Raw genomic sequence first — 13,788 nt, 5'->3', positions numbered from 1 at the left:
CATCCATGGCCAGACGAAGTAGGGTCTGATCAGAATCCAGACCCTCATCATCACACCTTAACCATCATGGAATCTCAGATACCAGAAGAAGAGGAGGGTGACTCTCAGGGTGAGGAGTGGGAGAACAAATGCGTCCCAGCTTCAGCGAGGTACACTTCATATGATTGGAAGTGCAGAAGACTTCCGATTAAGCACAGTGATCCTCTCCGAAGCCGCAACGCGTACACCTGGCTTCAGAGGTTCAATGATGTGAGGGAGAAAATCCGCGTGCAAGAGCAAGATTTGTATAACGATGGCGATGATGACTGCTCTTGCAAGTCATGTTATCATGCCCATAGGGGAGTGATAACATGCTAAGTGGGCAGACTAGTCTTGGGAAATTAATGCCCCATCGACTAGTCAAAGGCCTCATTTACATATCATAAACGGACTTAATCAGATCTTTAATCATATCTTCTAATGTGTTCAATGTAATTTAGGGACTGTTAGCCAGGGAATTTAGATAGGTAGACACAACTGCTGGAGGTCCTGGGTGCATGGGGGACCTGTCAAGTTCCCTCTGAGTGGTTTTCAGAGACCAAAGATTATCTGTTCAAAACTATTTATTACATATTGCATACGTAGGGGAATAACTATAGTTGGTGCAGGAGTTGCAGTCAAACCTGGGCCCAAATGTCTCTTTTGCCCATGTGAGCAGACCAATATTATTATATGAAATCTGTTACCAGATTTATCGGAGAGCAGTATAATGTAGAGACAGAAACCCTGATTCCAGCGATCAGGGTTGCCAACTTGACTTTTTATTTTTTCTGGACAGCTTACCAAAAATCACCGACAAACAATATTTTTCATGGAAACATTGGAAAACCATAATAAATTATTATGATTATAAGTGACAACATGTCTACAGCCCAGAATTCTGATAAGGCATCAACTGCATTCGCTATAAACTGTAAAATTATTATTACAGTCATAATAATCTGTATAAGTTTCTTCAGCTTCAGAAAAATCTCAGAAAAGGTCAAAGTGCTCTATTATCATTGACTGTCATGAAATTTCTGGATGATTGGCAACCCTGTTAATGATTTTTGCAGTTTTAATAAAATCTGTTTTATCAGCAAGAACTTATCACTAGAGAATTAATAAATTTGTTGCCATATTCATGAGCATAACCAGCCCCCACCAGTGATATATTTTTGCCTGCCTATGCACAGTGTACAGAGAAAGCTACCAATTGCTTATACAGAGCTCAGCATTCAGAAAACTAGTAGATTTTTTAGCAGGTAAAACATTGATTTTACTAACACTGAAACAAGCAGCCCAGTACAACACATTGCTAGAATCAGTGATCTGCCCCTTCATCATGCTGTTTTAGATGGGGTAGCAAGAACCTGGTGACAGATTACTTTTAATGCATGATAGTTGAGGACGCTATTGTGGATTTTGCATTCATGTCTCATGGATTAGTTGCTTAATGATGAACATGAATAAATACAGGTAGCCTTCCAAGGGTTTTTGTTGGCTTAGAAGCAAGAATACCAGAAAAAAACAGAAACTGGGCTGCCACTTGGATGACAACCGAGAAAAATTCTATGTGTTCCTCTCGGATGGTAGCAGTTACAAGGATGTGTGAATGTAGACTTAGCAAGAAGAAGAATGGAAGGAGCATGAGTGCAGGATCAGACCACTTATGGTCTGTACATGTCCCCGCTTAATTGTAAAGTGCTGCGGAATATGTTGGCACTATATAAACAAAAATTGTTATTATTATAATTATTATAGTTATGGACCATAGAGGTACAGTTGATCTTAGTAGGAAATGTGGACACAAAAACAGAACAATGATTTTAACCACTTTCCCCTGCAGCCAATTTTTATTTTTACACTTTCAGTTTTTCTTCCGAGTCTTATAAAAGTCTTAACTTTATATATATATATATATATATATATATATATATATATATATATATATATATATATATATATATATATGTATATATATATATACATACATATATAATATAGATATAACTGTTATATCTTTTTGGCCATCATACCCAAATGAAGGCTTTTTTTGTGTGGGAACTGTTGTAGTTTTCAATGATTCTTTTCATTCTACTATATAATGTACAGGAAACAAATCCAATTTTTTGGCAGTTTTGTTTTGACTGCATTCGGTGTGTTCATGATTTTTCAGTTGGCAAATCCTGCCCTATAATCAGTGTGTGATGCAGAATGTCTTCACCGTGACGCGAATTACCAGAGGCATTAATCGCTGTCAGTCATTTTGAAGAAGCGTGTCTAAACTTTACAACAGACACGTAAACAAGAAACGGTGACTCAAATCATTGCCCAGAGGAAATGTCATTAGAGCGGAGTGACTCAGTGGCCCCCAGCATTAAAGAGGTTAATACATCAGTGCTCCAGCATTTTCCTGATATTAAAGAGTTCAATATAAATTGCCATCAAGGGTACAATGTGCAAATACGATTTGTAAACTAACTCTCCCGGAGGGAGCAGCAATGTTGGCATGACAACAGTGTTCCCCTAGCAATACAGCTCTATCATTCAGCGTACTTCAGATTAATGAAAGGGATGTATGGTCACAAATCACAAAACTTCACCGGCATTATATCAGTTACCATTCAACTGTGAGTCGTATTTCAGGAAATTTTCAGGTCTCGGTGAATTCAAACAATTTATGATTCAATTCGTGCGCTATTTCACACATTGAAGATTGCATCAGTCTCGAATGCGCTCATCATCACTGATTACACAAGAACCACAAGACAGATTTTTTAACCACAGGTATAATTTTAATCAGTTTAACACTGCCAACCTGACAATGCCTATAGTTTACTTAGCAAAATCCTGCAGACAGGTTCACTTTAAAGGCAATGGCAGCCACAGATAGTTTTTGGCCCCTGTGAAGGATATTTCAGTTGTTCTCATGGATTTACAGTATAAGAAACACCAGAATAGTTGATGATTAAATAAATAGCAGCTGCAGGCACCTTTCCAGTGGTGTCAGCACCTGCTGTACCGAGGGCTTGAGTGACATTATTATGTCACACAAGCCCTGCAGCCAATCAGCGGCTGCTTCCCTCTTACTTCATTTGGACAAAACAAAACTGACATCTGAAAGAAGTTTAAGCATACTACTGCTCTCTGACTCCCTCCGAATGTCAGTCACGTCCAAAGGAAGATAGATGGAAGCGGCCACATGGCTCGCGTGACATAGCAGTGTCATTGGACAACCCCTTAAAGTATACTGATCTGCTTATCAAGGTGTTTAATTCCTGCAGAACTTGGTAGTGTGTACTAACTAGACCCGGTGATCTGTATATTTTAGTGTTATAACATATGTTGCATACCAAAATGTCTCCTAACATTGTGAATATTGGATTGTATGTGTCATTTTTGCTTATCTGGGGCACCAGAATCTCACAGCAAAGTTAAATTGTCATTCTTCACACTTCAACATAGGGTTGAGAAATTGTTCAGAGGTTTTTAATACTTTACACCTTTTCTCTTGGGTTAATGTGGCCATTGTGTCTGACACAAAATAACACATTTATGTTTTACTTAATATATTTAGATTTTCTGAAGACACCTTTATGCCTTTGTGCTTGCAAAATACACAGGGATCCTTCGCAGCTAATCCAATTTATTGCAGATATTTTTATGCTTTTCTATGCTTATTACTTCTGAAATGCTAATGGAAAACAGTAAAAAGACTATAAATATTTTTTAGAGAATAATTACCTGTCTGCAGGCTCGTTTTTTTTATATTAATGATAATAAAATTAGTGCTCGTCATTATGCATTTCAGCTTTTCACATTCTCAGCAACATTTTTATAGAAGCAATAATACATTTAAAGGGGAAGTCGAAGCTTAAATATCTAAAGTTTGCAGCTACAGTTGAGATAATACGCTTACAAGCCTCAGGCAAATGTGCAAGATTTGGACCATTTTTAACAAAACAGGAGTAATCAGGCAAAGCATATATTTGTAATTTTTAATGTTGGGTGCTTTTCTTCATAGGTTTTGTTGTCTCATCTCAAAACATAGCAGTTATGGTTTTGACGACAAAGTTCAGCTTTGGTCTTGTTAAAGTTCAGTGTTAATCTTGTTCCTCTTTATTTTATTCCAGGAGTTACCTTTGGCAATCGTAAGTGGCCATTGTTGTTTAACTGCAAAAATGGCTTTTTCCTTCCTCCTCGACGATGCAGCAAACAAAGAGGATTCATCCCCATGCCAAGTCCATGGTAAGAACCTATTTAAACATATCGAATAGTCCAAATATCTTTTCTCTCAGCTCATAATGAAATTGGATGTTATTAACCTTTCCCGAGTCCATCACTGGTTTCCGCCATTACATTGGTCCATTTACTGATTGCAGTGGGGACATCATGGTATAGCACACAACGCTGAGCTCAGCAGCTGTGTCGAAGTAGACAGAATGAGCTGCTGAGCTCAGTGATTGGCTGCAGGGGTGTTTTGCTCTGTAGTAATGACGTCACTGCTAAGGCCAGAAAAACAGAGACTGTAGCAACAAAGGTAGTGCTGGACTTGGGAAGGGTATGTAACATCCGGGTTTTTTTTTATTATTTGAACCCATTGCTAGCCATTAGAAATTTAAAAGCAAAAAAATAACTAGCAGGCTTGGCAAATTTAAAAGGGTTTTCCATAAATTCATTTTTCTGTCCAGTGGATTGTCCTGCATGAAAATAAATTAAGCAGTTAATCATCTCCCCCTGCTCCAGCTACACGACTCTGGCTGCAGATATGATGTAGCGACTATGACAAATAGTTCAGGCCTCCGTAGAAGTCCTAGTTTCTCATGTGGCCCCTTGGGAAATTAATTGTCCATCCCTGGTGTAGATGGTCATGGAAAGTTATAGATTACATAGATGCAGAGCAAACGTCTCAGTTTACAGTCTGCAGCTCATGAGAGGGACGTTTGACTTCTGAGCATTTTCTATTATGTTCGGTCAAATAGACTCATCTAGCTTCTATAAAATTTCATACATGTGATCAAGTGACTGTCACCCGCACAGGGAATACTGTGGAATCGTGAAATCATGTGAATCAGAACACTGTCATGATTTGGTAGTCAGCAGTTACTGGTACTGATGTTTGGCTTGTAAGGGCAGTGTACAACTGAATTAAAAATGGCAGTATAAAAAATGCTTTACCAAATCATTGATGGCAATTTGGGTGCTGTGTGACAACCACATCTCCAAAAAATTCATATTTGTTTTACCTACATAGACTTAACTGGCATTTTGGTAGAATAATAAGATCAACCACATGAAAAGCAGGAGTGGGTAAGAGGGCACTTTAGGGAAGCACATGGAGAGAAGCTTGGGACTTGGCCATCAATTCATCTAAGGCCCCTTTCTCACATCAGGTTTTTGTCGTCAGGCTCAATCTGGCGAATTTTGGAAAAAGCAGATCTGGCGAAAGCTGCCGCCGGATCCGTTTTTCTCTTATAGACTTGTGTTATCACCGGATTGCGCCAGATGGCCTCACGTTTCATCTGTCTTTCGCCGGATCCGGTGAAAAGTGTTTGCCCGGCATCTGGAAAAAACTTACAAAGTTAAGTTTTTTGTCTGCGGCAAAAAAACAGACAGCGCCAGATCTGGCGCTTCTGGCTTTTTGTAGAACGGAAGCCTATGGGCGCCGGAAGGCACCGGATCCATCAGATGATGGATTCCGGCACCGGATTCCATTTTTTTTTAACTGCGCATGCTCAGAATTTTTTAGTATCCAATTAGCTGCATCAGCTAGTCGGATCCATCCAAAAAACGGATCCGTCGCATCAGTTTTTCACAATCTGTGACGGATCCGTTTTTTTCAACATTCGCCGGATTGTGCCTGACGGCAAAAACCTGATGTGTGAAAGGGGCCTAATTGTCTCTTTAAATACAAAGGCTGACAACATTTCTATGCTCACAGAACAATTTAGACAATTGTACATAGAGTATAATTTTGTCAGCAGCAAATGTGCTGATGACAAAGTGCACCATAGTGTCAAAAACGATGGGTTTGAGCCAGGTAAAAATCATCGCACCTGACGAATGATCAATTGATTCCTACGATAGGTGATTACTACTCTACTTAGATAGGCATAGTGATTTTTGCTCCTACAAATGTTCATTCCCCGGTTTTTGACTTGTCTAATTTGGTCACAATTCAGTGACTGCTTGCTATATAAGTCAGCAGCAAAAAGTATTTTCACTTTGTGCTGCTAACCTGTAGTTCCATTCTGTAGAAAAGCATAACTACAAAAGTTACAAGAATTAAAGCCTGTGTGTATTCAAATGAAAGGGCTAAATTTCAGCCTCAGCCAAGCTTGGCTTGCAGCTATCACATCAAATAGTATAGCAAAGTTCACCAAGAACTTTCACAGTTTGCATAAAAGCTGAGGCAGGAAATGCAGCAGCCTTTTGAGGCTGATTCAGGTGAGAGGATGCCAGAAGTTACAGCTTTGTTATGATCTGGTAACCTTGGAGCTGCATGAGAGACTTTCTCAGGAGTAGGTGGTACCTGTACTGACCGCAAACCCTAAACTATCACCGCAACTAGAAGTAGCCGTGGGATGTACCTAACACGTCCTAGACACCTCGACACAGCCAGAGAACTAAATACCCCTATAGATAGAAATTGGAATTCTATCTTGCCTCAGAGCAGAACCCCAAAGGATAGGCAGCCCCCCACAAATATTGACTGTGAGTATAAGAGGAAAGACACACGCAGGCAGAAAAAACAGGATTTAGCAAAAGAGGCACTTCTAGCTAAATAGAAAGGATAGGACAGAATTCTAAGCAGTCAGTATTAAAATCCTAAAAATATCCACAGCAGATAATACAAATATTCCACATCTAACTAAAGACATATAAAGTATATCTGCAACTCCTGAGAATCCAGCATGACTGAAAAATCCAAACAAAGTCTAAGCTGGACAAAAACACAATAAATTGCACTGAATTGCAAAGCACACTGCATGTGTGCACAGAGACAAAAAACAGACACTTATCTTATCTGAATTGGCAGCATGGCATGAGTAGCCAGAGAGAGATGCAATCCCTCCAAGTACAATGGACAACTGGCACTGACTCATGGAGCCTGCACACCTAAATACCTAATAGAGCTGCAATCAGCAGAAACACCTGCCCAGATTACAACCCCAAGACAACTGCACTACCACCAACAACCACCGGAGGGAGCCCAAGAGCAGAATTCACAACACAGCTTTGCTATAGAGATAGGGAAAGAAAATCCTAAAAACGAAGGAAAAATACTCAGCATTAGGCCAGCGTCACATTATTAGTATTTGGTCGGTATTTTACATCAGTATGTGGAAGCCAAAACCAGGTGAGGAATAGTCAGAGGAAAAGTATCAAAGAAACACGTCAACACTTCTGGATTTATCACCCATTCCTGGTTTTGGCTTACAAATACTGATGACAAATACAGACCAAATACTGATAGTGTGACTGCAGCCTTAGGTTGTACAACCACACAAATGAAGAAAATGAGTATAGCAATCTGTGAATAATAGAGATTAAATTAATAAGTTTGAAAGAGAAATAGGAAAAGTACAAGCAGCAGCGTGACAGACTAAGTATGATTGATTAGTGATACAGTACAGCTGGCATTTGTCCTGGTGCATTTACATTACACTTTTTTCTTCATTTTTAATGCACTAGAAAAAAGGAATAAGCCAGCACAATTTTTTACAGAGAAAAAACTGACATCAGTATCTGAGACAATGTGCTTATTTGTCACAAACAACTGTACTTACTTTTTGCATTTCTTATTTTTTTAAAATGCAAAAGAAAATTCCGCCAACCCAAGACATTTAAAGAAGCTCTCTAATCAAAGTTTTTATCCTTTTAACCTTTTAATATATTGCAATCATCATATTATATAGCACTGTGCACTTAAAATTTCTCATGTTGCCCTTCTACCCAGCCAATTTTTCTCTTTTCTCTGCACTATTTAGAAACCGAAAGTATTTAGTCTCTGCAGAAATCATTCCCCTCTTCAATTTCTGATCCAGCTGCTCCCTCCTCCCCTGCCATTAACTTTTGCAGTGGTTTTGCTTTTCTCTCGGGGATAGTGATGCTACGTTTGGAGGCAAAGAAGGATAACTGCATCCAGGTATCACAAACATGCAACACATTTCACACTCCAGGCCACCAGGGGGAGCTTTTGCTCCTATTTATTAGGTCACACCCCATATATATAGAACTGGTAGTCTGTAGGGAAAGTTAGTCAGTTCCAGACAGGAGTCAGTTCCTGACAGAGGTCCAGTCAGGAGTTCTGTTAGTTCCAGACCAGAGTCTGAGGAGGATAGAAGGTTAATGGAGCTGTGCATGTGCAGCGCCCCAGAGTCCTGGTCGTTGCAGTACTGTGGCTCCGCCACTAAGGGGAGCTATGGTACGTCCGATGGCACTGAAAGAGTTCATCTGACCAGGTATCACAGACACCAATACATTTCACAGCCGGGCCACCAGGGGGAGCTAAGGGTTCTATTCACTAGGCCACTCCCCACCATTGAAAAACTGGGGGTCAGGCAGGAAGTTAGACAGAAAGCTGACTGGGTTGGAACCAGGCAACACCTTGTGGCAGAGGGTGTTGTGGGAGAAGATTCGGTAGGGTCCCTGTCAGGGGTGGGATCCTGACAGAGGCCTGGAAACTTGAGCGAACGTAACGGGACCGTGCCTGCTCAGTATAGCGGCGGTACCCAAGAAGGGACTGGAAGCGAGATAGATTGTGCTGAGTGAGAAACGAGATCAAAGCAACAAGGAGAATACCAGTAGGAGTCGTGCTGTAAGACCGAGGCAACATCCTACTGAGGCGCACAACCGGCGGCCGGAACGCCGAGGGAGTATTACAATATTCAGCTTCAAGCAATACTCTAAACCAACAGCAGGACAGTCAGTCTAAGGCGGGCTGTCTCACCTAAATCACCTATGCAGTCTTGGGGGGCAACTTGTGGAGAGGGGCGACTCTAGGGTCCCGGAAGAGCTCCGAGCCTACCCGTCATACGGGTGCCGTTCCAACCGTAACATCAGGGAGGGACGGAGGATTAGCAGAACATCATCTAATCGAGTTGTGAGGGAACTTAAGAAACGGACACAACAGTTGTGGGAACTTTCCGTAAGCACAGCAGGGAAGGACCACAACACCTAGCGCTAGGAGGAAGGCGCAGATTTCCACCTGTTAAGAGAACTCTGGAGGTGCCATTGGACCGGCCGGACTTGCGCAGCCTGGTTATCCGGATTCCGGACTGAGGACCCAGAGATCTTCAGTAAAGAGGTAAAGAGACTGCAACCTGGTGTCCTCGTTATTTACTGCACCGCACCACTACAGCATCACCACCACCATCATCTACCCACATCTATTACTGTACGCCCCTCAGCAGGGTCACGGACCGGGTCTAACCACCGTGACAACCCCAGAGCAGAGACTCAGAGGCCCGGTACCGGGTACCCCTCGGCCCTGCGGCAGTGGGGGCGCTACACATGCCCTCAGAGCTGCAGCTCCCAGAAAGAGACATTAAAAGACAGAATTGTATTGCAGCAAGTGTGAAGGAAGTCAAAGCAATGGAGAGGATACCAGAAGGGGACCAGCCCCGTTCAAGCTGTCTCCTTCTGAGGCGCAAAATCCCGGTAGCTGGAACACCATGGGACCTCTACGCCTTATTTCAGAGACTGGCAGGACAGCTAATTGCAGATTACCTGTCAGGACTCTGAACATTTTTTATTACCTTTTTGTGCATTACTGCCCTTTTCCAAGATGGCATCTTTGGTCTCATGTGCACTGTGTCTTCCTGCTATAAAACTCCACCCCAGCCTTCAGTCTGTGCTAGAGTATTCTTCCTTGCATCCAGCTCCTGACCTCTGGTGACTCCCTGGCTATATACCTGCTCCTGTGAACCTGTGGGGTTATCCTGCTACTCTGCTCTGAGTTCCTGCTGCATACACCAGTTCCAGTAATCCTCCTTCATCTGCTGCTAGTGTTTACTTCCATCTGCATTTGCTGGGCATGTAAGCTGTTGCTGCTCTGCAAGAACCTGAGACTATTACCCAGGCCTCCCTGGCTGAGCTAAGATATTATTTGAACTGCCTTATAAGCTTATCTATCTGTGTTTTGGACTAAGCAAGGACTTATTTGTGTCAAGTATCCTCAAGAATAATTGTGCTTCATAGACTTTCTGCGTGATTGAATTTTCCTCTGAAGTTCCCTATAGACTGCTGAGCTGCATTTGATATGCAAAGAGTCTCCAAGAGTTATCCCCTATAATTATTACAGGATACTCTAGCCTAAAAAAAAAAGGAGACTGCTGGAACAATGACTGCAGAAAGCAGACTAGAGCAGGTGTTTTCCATATTTAGATCACTGCAGAAAGATGTGGAAGGTCTGCAAAGGAAGTTTGGAAGCTTTGAACACAATCTACAAGTGTTTGGACAGGCTTTGCAGGACTTAAGCACCCGCATGGCAGCCCAGGAAAACAAACTTGCTGGCATAGAGTCCCAGTATGGACGGGCTTTTCAGGACAAAAGCACGCAAATAGCTGCACAAGCGACTTTTCCCTCTGGGCAACCACCACCAGCTAGCCCACCTAAGTTGCCCCCATTCAGATTTAATGGTGATCGCGACAAATTTCGTGGCTTTGTGAATCAATGTATGCTATATTTTGATGTGCATGCTGACCGTTTTCCTAATGATAGATCCAAAGTATTGTGTGTAATAATGCTGCTGACCGCACGAGCGCTCGCCTGGGCGAATCCGATGATTGAGTCTCGTGATCCACGGTTAAATAACTTGGATGATTTCTTGGCCGCTATGCCATTAATGTTTGATGATCCTAATCGCCGTGCAACCGCTGAATCTGCTTTATTGTCTTTACGCCTGGCAAAACGTTCTGTTATTGAGTATGCTACTGAATTCAGGAGATTAGCGGTAGATACCAATTGGGACAGTTATGCACAATTGCCTATTTTTAAAAGGGGTCTGTCTAGTATTGTAAAAGATGAACTAGCTCACTCTGAGTCACCACAAGAGCTAGAGACATTTATACAGCATTGTGTGCGCATTGACATTCGCCTTACTGAGCGTAGGCAGGAGACGTTTGCTGCATATAACCATATTTCTAACTTTTCCCTTCCTTCCAAAGAGCCTGCAGGTAAAACATCTCGGGAGGTGGAGGAGGTGCCCATGCAAATTGATTCCATTCAGAGGCGCGAGATCAATGAGCGCCGGAAGCATCACCTTCGTGAAAGTCTATGTTTCTACTGCGGCCAGTCTTCTTGATCAATTGTCCTAAGTGTCCTAGACGGCCTAACAAGGTGCTAGCAGCAGTAGGGGAGTATGACAACTGTGATGATGAATCTGACATCTCTGAATGTAGCCTTCCTTTAAATACTGTATTCCATTCACTTTCTATGACTTCACCCCCCAAGGAGCTTAAGGAAAAGAACTCTCACTGTTCTCTCCCTATTAAGATCCTGCGTTCAGGACAGTGGATTTCCAGTGCAGCTATGATTGACTCTGGTGCAGGTGGCAATTTCATGGATATCGCATTTGCCAAGGAACATGGTATTGAAATTCAGCAAAGAGCCTCTCCAATTACCATGGAAACAGTGGATGGGTCACCTTTAATCTCTGGGCCTGTGGATCAGGAGACCGTACCCCTTGAAATTGTGTTGGAGCCTAATCATCAGGAGCAACTTTCTTTCTTGCTAATTTCTTCTCCTCATTTTCCTGTGATTTTAGGCATTCCTTGGTTGCGTTCTCAGAACCCAATTATCAACTGGGAGACCAAGGAGATTATCTTTCCAACAAGGAGCAACTCAGCGTTAACAGAAGCTGTAACTGAATCCACGGCTACGGAACCACATGTACTGCTAGTGTTGTGTTAAGATCAGGAACTGCGGTCTGTATAGTTACCACCTGCCCAGAGCTAGTCGCATGTCACTCTTAAATTACCAGTCCATAACAGTACAACTGGCCAAACATGAGTTGAATGCATCTCAAAAGAAGGAAAAGAAAAAGAGTTCTGAGCCATTTTTTTTTTCTTTAGTCTGTTTTGTCTTTTTCCTTCCTCTTAATCTCTGGGTGGATTTGGGCGCGGACATGGATGTTCAGGGTTTGTTTTCTCGTGTGGATCAGCTTGCTGCAAGAGTTCAGAGTATCCAAGATTATGTTGTTCAGACTCCAGCCTTAGAGCCTAGAATTCCTACTCCAGATATGTTTTACGGGGATAGATCTAAGTTTTTGAACTTTAAAAATAACTGCAAATTGTTTTTTGCTCTGAAACCCCGTTCCTCTGGTGACCCCACTCAGCAGGTTAAAATAGTTATTTCTCTGCTGCGTGGTGACCCTCAGGACTGGGCATTCTCCCTTGAGTCAGGGGATCCGGCATTGCTTAATGTAGATGCATTTTTTCAATCGCTCGGATTATTGTATGACGAACCTAACTCTGTAGAGCATGCTGAGAAAACACTTTTGGCCCTGTGTCAGGGTCAGGAAGCGGCAGAATTGTACTGCCAGAAATTTAGAAAATGGTCTGTGCTCACTAAATGGAATGAGGACGCTCTGGCAGCAATTTTCAGAAAGGGTCTTTCAGAAGCCCTTAAAGATGTTATGGTGGGGTTCCCCACGCCTGTTGGTTTGAGCGAATCTATGTCCCTAGCCATTCAGATTGATCGGCGCCTGCGCGAGCGCAAAGTGGTGTACCATATGGCAGCGTCCTCTGAACTGAGTCCTGAGCCTATGCAATGTGATAGGATTCTGACTAGAGCGGAACAGAGGGGATACAGATGTCAGAATGGGCTGTGTTTTTTACTGTGGCGATTCTGCTCATACTATTTCTGATTGCCCTAAGCGTATTAAGAGGGTCGCTAGATCTGTTACCATTAGTACTGTACAGCCTAAGTTTCTCCTGTCTGTGACCCTGATTTGCTCATTGTCATCTTTCTCTGTCATGGCATTTGTGGATTCAGGCGCTGCCCTGAACTTAATGGACTTAGACTTCGCCAGGCGCTGTGATTTTTCTTTGCAGCCTTTGCAGAGTCCTATTCCTCTGAGGGGTATTGATGCTACACCGTTGGCCAAGAATAAACCTCAGTATTGGACTCAGCTGACTATGTGCATGGCTCCAGCACATCAGGAAGATTGTCGTTTTCTGGTGTTGCATAATTTACATGATGTTGTTGTACTGGGTTTTCTATGGTTACAAGTACACAATCCAGTGTTGGATTGGAAATCGATGACTGTGACTAGTTGGGGTTGTCAAGGGGTACATAGTGACGTTCCTTTAATGTCAATTTCCTCTTCCCCCTCTTCTGATGTTCCTGAATTTTTGTCAGATTTCCAGGATGTATTCGATGAGCCCAAGTCCAGTTCCCTTCCTCCTCATAGGGACTGTGATTGTGCTATCGACTTGGTTCCTGGCTGTAAGTTCCCTAAGGGCCGACTCTTCAATCTGTCTGTGCCAGAGCATGCCTCTATGCGGAGCTATGTTAAAGAGTCTTTAGAGAAGGGGCATATTCGGCCGTCTTCATCACCATTGGGAGCAGGATTCTTTTTTGTTGCCAAGAAGGATGGCTCCTTGAGACCATGTATTGATTATCGCCTTCTTAATAAGATCACGGTCAAATTCCAATACCCTTTGCCTTTGCTCTCTGATTTGTTTGCTCTGATTAAGGGGGCTAGTGTTGTGAATTCGCTTTTTGCTCCCTCTAGTGGTTACTAGTTTTTTGGACACTGGT

The sequence above is a fragment of the Ranitomeya variabilis genome, chromosome 2 (genome assembly GCF_051348905.1).
Source record: "Ranitomeya variabilis isolate aRanVar5 chromosome 2, aRanVar5.hap1, whole genome shotgun sequence".
Lineage (NCBI taxonomy): Eukaryota > Metazoa > Chordata > Amphibia > Anura > Dendrobatidae > Ranitomeya > Ranitomeya variabilis.
Note: the sequence above shows the minus strand (reverse complement) of the source record.